General features: G+C 33.2%; 1 long non-coding RNA gene across 2 annotated transcripts in view; it reads right to left on the bottom strand.

The window, feature by feature from the left end:
• LOC118017045 overlaps positions 1-16,096 on the bottom strand; it is a 119,974-nt gene that overhangs the window by 28,369 nt on the left and 75,509 nt on the right. For both annotated transcript variants that reach the window (XR_004681038.1, XR_004681039.1), the window contains exon 3: positions 15,438-15,507. This is a non-coding gene — a long non-coding RNA (uncharacterized LOC118017045). The remainder of the gene's footprint in view (positions 1-15,437; positions 15,508-16,096) is intronic.

Below are 16,096 nucleotides of genomic sequence, written 5' to 3'. Positions count from 1 at the left end.
TGAAAATATGCATGGTATGATCTCAGTATTTTTGTACCAGTTGAGGCCTGATTTGTGATCCAGTATGTGATCTAATTTGGAGTATATTCCATATGCACTCAGAAAGAGTGTGTATTCTGTTGCTTTAGGATGAAATGCTCTGAATAGATCTGTTAAGTCCATCTGGTCCAGTGAGTCATTTAAAGCCTGTTTCCTTGTTGATCTTCTGCTTAGATGATCAGTCCATTGCTGTGAGTGGGGTTTTAAAGTCCCCTACTATTAATGTATTATTATCAATTAGTTTAAGTTTATTATTAATTGATTTATATATTTGGCTGCTTCCAAGTTAGGGGCATAAATATTTACAATTGATAGATCTTCTTGTTGGATAGACCCCTTTATTCTATAGTGTCCTTCTTAATCTCTTCTTATAGTCTGTTTTAAAATCCAGTTTGTCTGATAAAAGGTTGGCTACTCCAACTTTCTTTCTACATCCATTAATAAGACAAATTGTTCTCTACCCCCTCACTTTCAATCTGGAGGTATCTTTGGGTCTAAAATGAGTCTCTTATAGGCAGCATTATCAATGGGTCTTATTTTTTTTTTCTATTTAGTCACTCTGTATCTATTGATTGGAGCATTTATTCCATGAAGAGTTAAAGAAATTATTGATAGGTATGTACTTACTGGCATTTTGTTAATTATTTTCTGGTTGCTTTGCAGTTCCTCTCTGTTCCTTTCTTCTCCTCTTGCTCTTTTCCCTTGTGGCTTGAAGGCTTCCTTTAGTGCTATACTTAGATTCCTTTCTCTTTATTTTTTTGTGTATCTATTATAGGTTTTTGATTTGTGGTTATCGTTAGGTTCATATATAACATATTATGTGTATAGCAGCCTATAATAGAGTTGATGACTACTTAAATTTGAATGCATTCTAAAAGCTTTCTAAAAGTCTTCCAGATTGCTGATTCATTTTTCTACACCCTCTAATCTGTTGGTTCCCTCTAGTGTATTTTTTTCATTTCAGTTATTGAATTCTTTAGTTCTGACTGATTCTTTTTTATATTTTCCATCTCTTTGCTGAAGGTCTCACTGAGTTCATTTACTCTTTTTTCAAGTGCAGTGAATATCTTTATGATGATTACTTTGAATTCTTTATCAGGCATAATGCTTATTTGTGTTTCATTTAGATGTTTTGCTGTGATACTGTCTTGTACTTTCATTTGAGACAGATTCCTCTGTCTCCTCATTTTTACCAACTCTCTGTGTTTGTTTCTTATGTATTATGGATGTCAGCTACATCTCCTGGTCTTGAAAGTAGTGGCCCAGTGTAGAAGAGGTCCTATGGTCCCCTGTTAGTACAAACCCCCTTGGTCACCAGAACCAGATATCTAGGGTATCTCTTGTGTGGTCTCTGTGCACCCTACTGTTGTGACTGGGTCATGGTTATCCTTAGCGCAGTTTGCTGCTCTGACCCAGTTTGCCTGCTGTGTGTGCACTGGGCTGGGTTTGGTCCAGTGTTGTTGAGAGGCCTGAGACCACTGCAGGCTCTATGTGGTAGAGGCCAGGAGTCAGACTAGGTGTCTCAATCCACCTCTTTGCCACACAGAATAGCAGGTCTTTCTCCCTGTGCAGCCAGCTAAGAAGCCTGGCTGCAGGAACTGCAAGGGCACTGGTGTGTGGACTTATTTTCCCCCTCCACAGGGCAGGAGTCACTTTAAGGTGGTGCAGATTTCTGCAAAGGCTGCTTCCAGGGTATGGCAGGATAGGAACCACTTTGGAGGGAGCCTGCTGAGGCTGGTAGGGTGGATGCTGTGAGTCTGAGGGCAACATGGAGGTGGGGCATGTAGTACTAGCAAGATAGATGTAGTATCAGGGCTGGTTCCTGCTATCTAAACTGGGGGAGAGGAAGAGAAAGGGAATCTGCCAGCACTTTTGCTCCCATAGAAATCTGAAGATCCCTGTCACTCCAGCTCATATTCCAAAATTAGTAAATAAATCTTCATTTATACTCCACACACTTTTCAAAAAAAGTAATTTGCTACTAATGGTCATTTAAGTCAATTCCAAATTTTGGATATTATGAAAAATTCTGTGAGTACATTTCAGTGTTGCCCTATTTTTTTGTGTGAATATCCAGGATAAGTTTCTAGGAGTTACATTGTTGTATAGAAAATAATATACATTTTACATTTTGATTGGTATTATATTTCTTTCCAAAAACATAATACTAAATACTGAATGTATAATATGCAACATATAAAATGAATTGCATTTATGATTTCTTTTACAAATCATCTGTAATTACATAGCTTTGACACACACAAGGAAGATGAGAACCATCTTTTATCCCTGAACAAATAACTAGTTATGATAAAAACATTGAAATCCAATGAAAATTCCAAATTTTTGCCACCAACTGAAGAATTCAAATATAATTATATATTAAAGTCTAACATGAATTTGGTTCAGTTCTCTTTTGTTGATTCCATTCTATTTAGGTTCTTATTCTTTTTCTGGTGTCAAATATTTAGTTACTTTTTTTTTTTTTTAAGAATGTAAGATTAAAAAACTCTTAAAATTCCTTACCACTCTTCCACTTTCAAAGTCTCAATCATTAATTATATTTTGTTCTTTTACGGTTACTGTAGCTTACTTTATTTTTAATGTTTATCATTTTAAATAAGATATTAAAATTGCCCTGCAGTTATCAGTTTTGACTAAATAATTTGTTACATCATTAGGAAAAATACGGAAATTGACATACTATCATTTTCTGTCACCTCTTCTCTATACTTTATTCAATATAAGTTTTACTTTGTCTATGACATTTATTGAGTTACACTGTATGAAATTGGTATTTTTGTAGATGAAACATTTCTTATATCAGCTATCCTGTATGAGTCAGTCTATTATATTCTGTTATTCATAATTCTTATAACTCTTTAGCTTTAATTCTGTATTTATATATATTCCATATTAAAAATGCAACATTTTCAGGTATCTCTTATTGACCTTCCTGTAAATGTCCTATGATTGTGATATTTCCTGAGCTCATATAGCACTCACAATTAGTGCTATTTTCATGCTACTGTCCTAAGAATTGTGACAGGTATAGTATTAGATTTTTGCTCAACTTTGCATGTGTGTATGGGTATATTTATATTTATTGTAATATAAATATATATACATACTTACATACATAAATATTTATTTATATAAATATATAAAATTATAATTACATAAAATCCACCACTTTAAAGTGAACAAATGAATGGTTTTTAGTATATTGCCAAGGCTATACAACCATCCTAAGTAATTCTAGGATATTTTTAATACTTCAAAAAGAAACCCCATACCAGTTATCAGTTTCTACCCCCCTTCCCCTTGGCCACTAGGGGGAAAATATACTTTCTGACTATATGGATTTGCTTAATCTGAATATCTCATACAATGGAATTATAAAATATGTGCCTTTTGGTTTCTTTCACAGCATAATGATTCTAAGGTTCATTGATGTTGTAGTATGTATCAATTGTTTATTTTCTTTGATGGGTAAATAATAATCATATATATCCATAAAATGGGTGAATTTTATATAAATATATAAATTTATTATTAATATACTGTTATATTAATATATTATACAATTATAAAAATTTTAAATATAATCTATTCATATATAAAATATATTTATAAATATATAACATGCAATAATATATATTTGAAATATATATACATATATATTCATATTAATATATATATTTTTTTCATACCCTATGGACCCTTAGGTTGCTTCCATCTTTTGGCTTTGTGATAACGTTCTAACATTCATTTATAAATTTCTGTTTGGATACCTATTTTTTAATTCTTTGTTATATAATTTCTATATATGAAGAAGTGGAACATGGGATTATATAATAATTCTACCCTTTTGTGGTACTGCCAAACTGTTTTATCTTTTGGCTGAAATCATAGTTTCACCAGCAATGTATGAGAGTTCCAGTTACTCCATATCTTGTTTTATATTTGTTTTTACATTATTATACCATTCTTTTATGTGTGAAGTAGTAGCACATTATGTATTATTTTGATTGGTATTTCCTAATGAAAATGATGTTGAGTACATTTTCATGTGCTTGTTGGCCATTTGAATATATTCTTTGGAGAAATATCTATCCAAATACTTCCCCAGTTTTAATGGGTTTATCTTGTTATGTTGAGCTGTAAGAGTTCTCCATATATTTTGGATACTAGACTTTTGTCTTATGTATGACTTGCAAATATTTTCTTCCATTCTGTGGATTATCTTACTATCATAGTATCCTTTGATACACAAAACTTTGATGAGTTCCAGTTTACCTTATTTTTTCTTTGGTTGCTTCATTTTTGGTGTCCTATCTAAAAAAACTGTTCCGCAATCCAATGTTGCAAAGATTTGCATGTATGTTTTAAGAGTTTTATAATTTTATCTTATTAAAATTAATTTAGATATTTGATCACTTTTGAGTTAATTTTTATATGTGGTGTAAGATAGGGGTTCAGGTTCATTCCTTTGCATGTGAATATCTAGTTGTCCCAGCAGCTAGATAAAAAGAAAGATGGTATGTTTAAAAGATGATTATTTTCCCCATTAAATTTTCTTAGCACTCTTGGTGAAAATCAATTGACCATAAAAGTGAGGTTGGTTTTATGTCTGGATTTTAAATTCCACTCCATTGATTTGTCTATTCTTATGTTAGTAACACTCTTTCTTTACTACTGTAGCTGTGTTGGGTTTTGAAGTTGGGAAGTATGAGTCCTTTATCTACTTTTTCTAGATTTGGGCAGCTATTCTGAGTCTCTCATATATATATATATAATATCAATACTTATGCAATAAAATTGATGCTCAGATGGACATTTATAGCTGTAATGTTGCCAATAAAAAAGATCCCAAATCAGTAATATCTAAGAAGTGTTCCTATATGTCTGCTTTTTAAAAAAAATAAGTGTTTAGGAAGTATTAGTGTCACTCTTCTAAATGTTTGGTTGACTTCACCAGTGAGGTCATCTGGTCCTGAGTGATTCTTCGTGTGAAGTTTATTATTATTATTATTATTATTATTATTATTATTATTATTATTAATTCAATCTGTTTACTTGTTATACATCTATTCAGATTTTATTTTTCATCTTAAGATTTGGTAATGTGTGTCTTCCTAGAAATGTACTCACTGTTGTTTAACTGTTTGGCATATATTTGTTTAAAGCTTTTCCTTAACATCCACTTATATTTCTGTAAAGTCTGTAGTTACGATCCATTTTTAGTCCCTGATTTAAACAACTAAATTTTTTCTCTTTTTTTCTTGGTTGGTGTAGCTAGAGTCATCAACTGTATGGATCTTTTCAAAGAATCAGTTTTTTGTTTTATTTTTTTCTGTATTTTATCTTTTTTTTTTCTCTAATATTTACTGCTTCTTTTGCTTGCTTTGGACTTTGTTTGCAGTTCTTTTACTACTTTATTAAAGTTGGAGATTAGGTTACTGATTTGGGATCTTTTTTATTGGAGGCATTTACAGCTATAAATGTCCATCTAAGCACTAACTTTATTGCATGCATTAAATGTTGATATTACAAAGTATTTTGTAATTCCACTGTGGTTTATTATTTGACTCCTTGGTTAATTTGTTAATAACAAATATTTTTGAATTTCCTAAATTTCCTTGTTATTGATTTCTAATTTCCTTTAATGTGTTTGGAGAACACACTTTATATGATTTCCATCCTTTAAATTTTTTTGAGGCTTGTTTTATGAACAAACATATGGTCTATCCTATAAAATGTTCTTTGAGCATTTGAGAAGAATGTGTGTTCTCTTGTTGGGTAGAGTGTCTATTAGTTCTAGTTGGCTTGTTCAAATCTCCTATTTCCTTGATATTGTCTACCTATTTGTATTATACATTATTGAAAGTTGGGTATTGAAGTGTCCAAATACTGTTGAAATATCTCTTTCTGGGGTGGTTCAGTTGGTTAAGCATCTGCCTTCGGCTTGGCTCATGATACCAGGGTCCTGGGATTGAGCCCCGCATCTGGCTCCCTGCTCAGTGGGGAGCCTGCTTCTCCCTCTCCCTCTGCCTGCCCCCCCTGCTTGTGCTCACTCTGTCAAATAAATAAATAAAATCTTTAAAAAATATATATCTCTTTCTGCCGTTAGTCCTTTTAATGGGTACACTTGTGTTTGCTACATTTGATGGTATCCCATAGGTATCTGAGACTCTATTTACTGTTTTCATTTTTCTTTGCCTGTTCCTCAGACTGCACAGTCTGAATTTATCTTTTGTCATGTTTGCTGATTCTTCTACTTGCACAGATCTGCTGTGGATCTTTTCTACTGAATTTTTTATTTCGGTTATTTTAGTTTTCAACTACAGGATATCTATTTGATCCATTGTTATAATTTCTCTCTCCTTATTGATATTCTGTATTTGTTGAGAGAATATTCCCATATGTTCCTTTAGTTATTTAGACATGGTCTCCTTTAGCTCTTGGAACACATTTAAAATAGCTGTATATATCATGATGTTTTGATGAAAAATGTACATTTCAAATACCGTAAGGTACAATCTGGAAATCAGATACTCCTCCTACCCAGGGTTTGTTACTAGTGTTGTTTGCTTTTATTATTTGGTTAATGACATTTCTGAACAAATTTTAAAGTGTTTCTTTATAATGTGTGGCCATTAAAGTCTCTACTTAGTTTGCTTAGTGATCAGATAATAACTAAATAGGGATTTTTTTTTTAAATTCCTAGAACAAATAAGTCTTCCACTCTTTGCTGAGGGGCTCTGCGTGACCACACCCAACCAGGAACTTTAAACCCAGATTTAGCTATGCAGAGCCTCAGGGAATATCAGAGGTGAGACCTGAAGAGCTTCTCATGTATTTTTCCTGTACATGAGAACAACGCTATGAATGAATGATGCTTCCCAGGAATATATCAGAGATTTTTAAAGCCCCTATAGACATCTCATTCTTCACCTTTCCCTTTTAAGATTTTGGTTAATCTGCTGTCTGCCCCAACTCTTATAAATCACTTTAGGCAATCAGGATGTTAAAATATTTGACAAATACCTCTTGGGGAGAAGCTTTTAAAGGCACTCAGCAAGTTCAAGTGAGGTGAAATTAAAATAAGCTATTTGAGTAGAGTTTTCCAGAGAACCACTACGCAGGTCAAGTAATTACTATTCTTTGGAAATCAAGTTTGGAAACAGCTATGGTGCTGTTTTGCTTCCTCTGAAACCAGTAATATGGCCTATTATCTTTTCAAGTCTACTGCTGAACTGTAGAGTGGTGGATTAAACACCACAAAGCATGTTGTTGATGCTGAGATTCAGCCATTTTTCTTGATGAAACGTTACCTCATTGCTGAAGTCTTCAGAGTTCTGAGAAATTTGATTCTGAGTTTTTGGCTGCTTTTATTGATTTTTTGGAGTGTTTTTACCCCACGATTTCACAGTTATCACTCCATTTATTTTCACTGGAAATTTAGAGATATTTCTCTACTTTGAACTTGCATGGTTCTGTGACAAAATCTAAAGGAAGTCTTCCTTTTATGGTTGTTAGGGGATTTTTTTTTGACAGAATGCCTAAACATATATATATATTTAAAACCTAAACATGCCAAATGGTTTTGTCAGTGTTAGTTATTTTATGACAATTTTACTGAAACACTTTTGTCCCTTTGAATTAAAATTTCAGTTTTCTGAAATTTTGCTAATTTTTTTATTGTTCTGTAAGTGGTTAGATTTGCTATTGCAAAATTATTTTTTATTGTTCTTTAAATGGTTAGCAACTCATATTAAATTGCTATTATTGTTTTGTTTTGATCATTTTTATCCCATCTTTTTCCTTTGCATTAACTATAATTATTTCGTTCTGTGTTACCAAATTATTTTCTATCTGTGTCTGTTTCTTAGTTACTAAATTAGTTATTTGTTCAGCAGTGATTTTTTTCTCATTCTTAGTGTACTTAGCTTGCCAAGATCCTTTTTATTTCATTCCATTTTTAAAAATTTATTTTCTTTTTACATTTTTCCATTATACAACAAATGAAAGCAAATATCTGTTTCTTAGGTTTCATTTCCAAAAGGTATTTATCTGACATTTCATTCATTTTCCTTTTTATCCTTAGGTAGCATTTTTTCATAGTTGTCCTCACATATCTTTTCCAAAAATGTATACTGAAGATTAGAAATCCTATCAAAATACAGTTTTTCTGTAAAACATTCATCAATTTATTTAACATTTATGATTACCTATTAGGTTCCAGTGATTATTCCTATCATTAGAATACACAATGAAAAATAATTCCAAATATCCCTACCCTAATTCAGCTTGCATTTTATCAAGGGAAGGACAGACATAAAATATAATCCTAGTCCCTATACCACATACCTGGTAAAATACCATAAGACAAGAATCGAGTATGGGTATTATGGTTTGAACTTGAGAGCACAGTTATTGAGATATCTCCATGGCATGAACCAGGATGATGTCACTGAGGTGATAAGGACAAATGTCTTGGATTACATGGATGTGCAATTTTAACTTGAAATTGTGACTTGAGAGGTTAAGTACTATATATTTTATCCATCTCTTCCATTGCAAGTGATTTTGGGGAAAAGTGTTTAGTAGTACCAATACTTACATAATTGAAAACTTTTTGTTGTTGTTACTCCATTTTTTAAACTTTTTTATTAACATATCACGTATTATTTGTTTCAGGGGTACAGGTCTGTGATTCATCAGTCTTACACAATTCACAGTGCTCACCATAGTATATACCCTCCCCAATGTCCATCACCCAGCCACCCTATCTCTCCCATCCGCCTCCACTCCAGCAACCCTCAGTTTGTTTCCTGAGATTAAGAGTCTCTTATGGTTTGTCTCCCTCTCTGGTTTCATCTTGTTTCATTTTTCCCTCCCTTCCCCTATGATCCTCTGCCTTGTTTCTCAAAATCCTCATATCAGTGAGATCATATGATACATAGCATTCTCTGATTGACTTATTTCGCTCAGCATAATACCCTCCAGTCTCATCCATGTCATTGTAAATGGCAAGATTTCATATTTTTGATGGCTGTATAATATTTCATTGTGTATATATACTACATCTTCTTTATCCATTCATCTGTCGATGGACATCTAGGCTCTTTCCATGGTTTGGCTATTGTGGACATTGCTGCTATAAACATCGGGGTGCACATACCCCTTCGGATCACTGCATTTGTATCTTTGGGGTAAATACCCAGTAGTGCAATTGCTGGGTCATAGGGTAGCTCTATTTTCAACTTTTTGAAGAACCTCCATACTGTTTTCCAGAGTGGCTACACCAACTTACATTCCCACCAACAGTGTAGGAGGGTTCCCCTTTCTCCTCATCCTCGCCAACATCTGTCGTTTCCTGACTTGTTAATTTTAGCCATTCTGACTGGTGTGAGGTGGTATCTCATTGTGGTTTTGATTTGTATTTCCCTGATGCCAAGTGATGTTGAGCATTTTTTCATGTGTCTGTTGGCCATTTGGAGGTCTTCGTTGGAGAAATGTCTGTTCATGTCTTCTGCCCATTTCTTGATTGGATTATTTGTTCTTTGGGTGCAAACTTTTAATCTACATATTTTCCTGCCTGATTTTTACTATAAAAGCTATTAATGTCAGACATTAGCTTTCCCCCTCTCCAAGTGAGCAGATAGATACTTTAGTCAATCTTGATTGATTAATGTTACAAAGAAAAAGTTTGCTGAGGGGATAATTTACGGAAAAGACCCTATCCTTTAAATTAAAAAGAAAATGATGAAAATAAAACTATCCCTTCAGTTAAATGGGAGATGCCCACGATTTGAAATAATAAGCCTAGAAATCAAGCTAACATTCAAGGAGTCCGAAATGTGAGTTCCAAATAGCAGCTCTGATGTTCTGAATTGGTGTGGAGCTCTATCTCTGGACTTCCATTATATTTCTGGTGAGAAATTCTTAGCAAATGCATTCCCAATGATACAAAATGACAAGGATAACTTCTCTGTTACCTGTAATATCAAAAAGCTTGTATTGTAATTCACTCCTAATCACGCATAGATTTTTTTGTTGTTGTTAACATTTGGTCAGAGATAATCTCCCTCCCTCTAGCAGTTATTTTCACTGTGACAGTATCAGAGTTCAACCTATGTGTAATCAGAATCTTAAAAGTAGATTAACAGGAAAGAGTATAGAAGAAAAAAATACTGAAGAATTTCCAAAATTAGACCTTAAACCACAAATCCAAGAAACAACAAAATTATGCATATTATATTTAAACCATTGAAGACTAATGGCGACCAAGGACAAAGAGAAAATGTTAACAGCTGCCAGAACAACAACAACAAAATACTATTTACAGAAGGACAAGTATTAAGAATTACAGCAATCTTTTCATCTGAAACCATACAAACAAGACAAGACAGTGGTATCTTCATGTGCTGAAAGAAAAAAAAAAAAAACTGTCAACATAGCATTCTTTATACAGTGAAAACATTCTTGAGAGTTTACAGAGAAATAAATACTTTCAAGGAAACAAAAACTAAGGGAATCCATTGCTATTAAGCCTAATGTGCAAGAAATGTTAGAGAAAGGTCTTTAGGAAAAAGGCATGAGATCAATCAGAAAATGAGACTGTTAGTAAGATGTGAAGAACGTTGAAAATGGAAAAAATACAGTATTTTTTTTCTTTTTCGCAGTTTTTCTAAAACATAACTGATGAAAACAGGCCAAATTATATGTTAGGTGTTTACAGAATAAAATTCAGGTCAACAATGGCCCAAGGGATGGGAGAGGGAATGGTTTTCACATAAAAATTGTTTACACTGAACATGAGGTGGTATAATATTATGCTATAGTAGTTGCAGGTTATTTTTAAATGTATGTTTAAAACCCAGAGCAACCAGTAAAATATATGTTTAAATAATATAACCAATAAATTAATTAGATTAAATGGACTCATTAAAAACTGCTAAATTAAAACCAGAGAAGGCAGAAAAGAGAAAAAGATACAAGGACCAGATGGAGAAGATAGAAAACAACAAGATGCTACCAGATAACCCAACCACATCAATAATCATTGGGAATGTCAATGATCTAAACCCACAAGTTAAAGGAGAATTTTACATTAAAAAATAAGTAATGATCCAACTATATGTTGTCAATAAGAAATCCACTACAAATATAACATATGAATATGTTATGGTAAGAGGATGGAGAAAGATGCAATCGATTATTAACCAATAGAAATCTGGAATAACTATTTCAGACAAATTATACTTCAGTACAATAAATTTTTTCAGGGATAGGTGGGAGCAATACATAATGATAAAAAGGGATAATTTTACCAAATTTGTATGCATGTGTCAACAGAGCATCAAAATACACGGGGAAATAATGGATAGAAATGAAAGGACAAATAGATGAATTTGTAACTGTAACTGGAGACATCAATATGCCTCTCAAAAACTGAGAGAACAAGTAGCCAGAAATCCAATAAAGAAATAGAGAACCCAAAAAATACTATCCATCACTTGGATCCATTTGAGAGTTCTGGAACCATCTAACAATAGTGGAATACACATTCTTCTCAAGTGCACATGGAACATACATCTAGGTAGACTGCATCCCTGAGTATAAATCCTTAATCAATTGAAAAGAACAGAAATTATGCAAAATATGTTTTTGGACTGTAACAACATTAAACTAAATTAACAGAGAGGTAGCCAGAAAATCTCCCAGTTATTTAGAAATTAAAAAAACAAAACAAAACACATCTATCTAATGCATGAGTTGAAGAGAAAGTCTCAAGGGCAATTTAAACTAGCTGCTTTTTCTAACTTTCCTCTTAGCTTTAAAGAATAGTGATGGATAGCAGCAGTGACACTTTGAATGGTAAAGTTATACATCTGTGCTAGAGGAGTTTTCAGCTTCTCTTTGTATATTCCCTGCCTACCTACCCAAGATGAGCCTTCTACAATACCATTTTGGGTGGTAATAAGAATGAATGTCAGATTTTGACCGCTCACCTTCCTTCCCCTCTAATACTGGGAAAAGGATAGCTATTATAGAGTTTAAGAGCAGTAATGATTTTTAAATGTGCTTTCTTTGTAGACCTGTTAAGATATAATGGTAGGTATCGAATTTCTGCTACTGTCTTTCCTTCCTTATTCATATTTGTTTTGGTAGGATATTACTAAGAAGGTTCTGTCATCAGTTTCTCTCTGTTCTTTTACTTGGAAAATTTTTCCAAGTATTTGCAGGTTGTTTTTTTTTTTAATTGTTCCACAGTTTGTTTATAATGAAAGGTTTTTCATTCAACAATAACTTTATAAAATTTTTGACAAGATTTCAATTTGACCAACTCAATTAAGGGCTTTATGGGCCTAATTTCAAGATGAATCATCAATTTCAAAGGTAATTTGATCGGGAAGGAATTTGGTATGAAATGAAGTCATATTCAGAGTTGTGGGTGATTTCTAAGCCCACTGTGCAATTCTAATCTAATCACAAAAAATAAAATTAAGAGATTATTTGCTCAGCCTCTTCCTTACAAAAAGAAGATTTCCAAAAGTACTACACTAGGAGCAACAAGTGATAATAGCAATTTCTTAGTTTAGTCCATTAGGTTTTCCTTTTATCATCCTATTTCTCTATTACCTTTTAAATAATATTTTATCTTGCAAGGAAACTTTGAAGATGTATCTTCTGATAGAACTTTGAGAGAATGTTGCTCATGTTTGATACATGAGCCCACTTAAAAACCCTAGTTATGACTCAGAGTACTTTTCATCATTATTTTCTCTTAAAATTCCTAATATATTTCATGGTCTCATGTAATTTATTTATTCATTTATTTATTTATTTATTTATTTATTTATTTATTTATTTATTTTAAGATTTTATTTATTTATTTGAGACAGAATGAGAGAGACAGAGAGCACATGAGAGGGGGAGGGCCAGAGGGAGAAGCAGGCTCCCCGCCGAGCAGGGAGCCCAATGCAGGACTCGATCCTAGGACTCCAGGATCATGACCTGAGCCGAAGGCAGTCGCTTAACCAACTGAGCCACCCAGGCGCCCTGGTCTCATGTAATTTAAAGGGTAAACTCAACTTTAGTCAGTGAAGAGACCCAAAAGATTATTTCTCATTTTGTTAATTCTTTTCTATTGTTATTTCTTCTGAATCTCTGATAGCTTTTTTTCCCTTATTTTCCTTTTTTTCTTAGGTAACTATGAAAATATTAAGCATCAAAAGCAGTATGGAATTTTTATCTAACATTACAAATTAAACAATTAGTAGGGGTGCCTGGGTGGCTCAACTGGTTAAGCATCAGTTCAGGTCATGATCTTAGGGTCCTAGGATCGGGTCCCACATTGGGCTCTGCTCAGCAGGGAGTCTGCTTCTCCCTCTCACACTCCCTTTCCCTCTCTTTCTGTAAATAAATAAAATCTTAAAAATATCATAAAATAAAAATTAAATTAAACAATAAGTATTCTGCTTTAGTTTAGAGTGTTGAAGTCTGGGTTTATTTAAGGGCTTTCATATTTTATTATAATATATAAATTGTATATGTTATTATATAGTTGATAATATAAACTTTTTATTATATAGAGAGAATATGAACACTAATGGTCATAACTAATGGATCAAAAGCTAACATAATCCCATTAAATATACCAATGGAAAAAAATATATAGAGAGAGAGAGAGAAAAAACATTTCCAATATATTCAAAATAGGAATACTCCTGGTTTAGTAGAAGCTTTTAGTTGGGTGTAGGACATTAGTGAAATATTGTTGTAAATATATTCCACTAATGGTCATACTCAAATGACTTAAACAAACAGATTAAACAAGGGACTCTTCTTTGTGGGGACCTCTGTAGGCTGTTGGGAGCTGGTTGGCTGTTATCCCTACATTTGTTTGTCTTTCATTTGTTATTTTAAAATAGTTTCAGATTTACAATATGTATGCAGAGACTTTACAGAACGTCAGAGCATAAGTGCAACTTAGGCAGCATATCACTTCCTTAGAAAGTTCCCATATACTGCCTCAGGATGATCCTTTCAAGCAGAATGTCATTGCCATTTAACAGACGGAAAAAAAAAAAAAAAAAAATGAAGTAAGGATTTCTCAACCAGCAAGTGTGTCAGCACTAGAATTATATCTTCATCCACCTTTTTGATACAAAATGAACAAAACTTTTTAAAAATTTTAAAGAGAAGGGAAAAATATTTCACTTGGGCCCAAGTTAGGACAGCTGCCTGGGATACACAGTCTTCACAAAGAAGAGAGTGCTCTGGGGAGGCTACATTTGGTGCAGGGTTATCTATGTTCTTTACGTAAAGAGACAAATCATCATGATGAAGGACATTCCAGAAAGTTACAGACTTTATCTTATGTTTTTAGTATGTGCAAACTGCATGACTTTAATCTTATGAGAAGCAGGGATTTTTTCCCCCCTTATCTTTATGTTTAGAATGCTCCTTTTTGGTTAGTTAGTTTTTAATTTATTTATTGGAAGCAGATGTACAATGTATGCTCAAGGCAGAAATAGAGCCATGCTTTGAGGTTTTTTGGAGTCATTTTGACTTTGGTAAATGTTAAAGTAATAGCTTCCCTGGGAGCCCACAAACAGGGCCTGTGAAGGTTAAAAGTTGAGAATTTCCTTTATCAGCTCAACTCCATAGCATTTACCCTTTACTGTATCAACAGAACATAATACCCATTATATTCTTAAGGGGTGGAGTAATACATTCAAAAGGAGACTAGTTCAGGATTAGACACTGGAATTTCAGCACTGGTTTTGCAGCTAACAACCTTTCTGACTTCAGGCATGTAAGTGAACTTCTCTGGGCTTAAATTCCTGCATCTCAGTAAAAAGGAACTGAAGTAGCTAAACCATAAATCTCCACCAAGCTCTAAAATTTTATGATTAGATTCATTCTTCCTATGTTTGTAAGCACTGGGCATTTGCCAGAAGCCATTTTAAAGAATGAGAACAGAAAAATCTTACTATTGTAAATTGTCAAAAATGTATGTCATTGTAAACATATGTGTAGGGCCCTGAAGTTTAAGCTTCATTTAGCTTCACTGCAAATCTGCCTTTAGTGACATCACTGAATATGGCTTTGCTGGCATGTTTAGTCAGTGTGGTGGGAAAGAGGAAATCGTGGAATATTTAATGATATTACCCAGAAATTCTCCTGACCCCTTTCCTGTCTGAGGTGTTGAGGGGTAAAGAAGTGATCCATTTCTATTAGAAATTCAGAAAAAATGAATTTCTTGCTCTCTTGGAACAATTAAAGAGCCTCTTCTAGAAACTTACTAGAGTGGTGAGACTCACTAGAGTGGTAAGATCATTGGTTGTAAAGCCAAAGAGATGAAGTATTAGGTACTTACTTACTTTCATTTCAAAATTAAGCGGTCAACAGTGCACCTAGTATACTGGAGAAAGCAAGGATTCCCAAAAGCTACTGCAAACAAAAAAAAACACACACACATTATCTAAAGACTATGATATGAGCAATTTGGTAATCAAATACGAATGTAATTAGTGACAGGCCACATGACAAATGTGTTTAACAGCTTGAAATTTGGGGGATAACATTTACATGTAATTCTAAAAATAAATGTGTTAAATGTGGAGAAATCAAGATTAGGTCTCAGGCTACTCTGCCTTTGCCTCATAAACCACGATGAATTGGATCTCACAAAAATTTCATCTCACAAAATCCCACTGGATGTAAACAGAAACTAGCTTATTTTGTTGCAATCTAAAATATTCTGCATACTAAAATAGTTCATAGTTTTGGATGATTTCACATCTGCCTAATGTACCATTCACTTTTGTTTTTGTTTTTTTAAGGAGGATACAGCTTTCAAGCAACAATGAGGACATTTGCTACAATGACATCTCTTTAAGATAAATTACCAAACCCTTCAAGACCTAAAAAGATGGGGCCGATTATTTCCCACATGTTGGTCAAGGTCATTGAGGAAAAAAAATAGTATAAAAAGTTAATATTGCAGGAAAGACTTAGCATCAAAAATGAAATAATATTT

This window comes from Mirounga leonina, unplaced genomic scaffold, assembly GCF_011800145.1.
Source record: "Mirounga leonina isolate KUSES-001 unplaced genomic scaffold, KU_Mleo_1.0 Mir_168, whole genome shotgun sequence".
Taxonomy (NCBI): Eukaryota; Metazoa; Chordata; class Mammalia; order Carnivora; family Phocidae; genus Mirounga; species Mirounga leonina.
The sequence above is the reverse complement of the archived record's forward strand: the minus strand, read 5'-3'. Positions and strand labels throughout refer to the sequence as shown.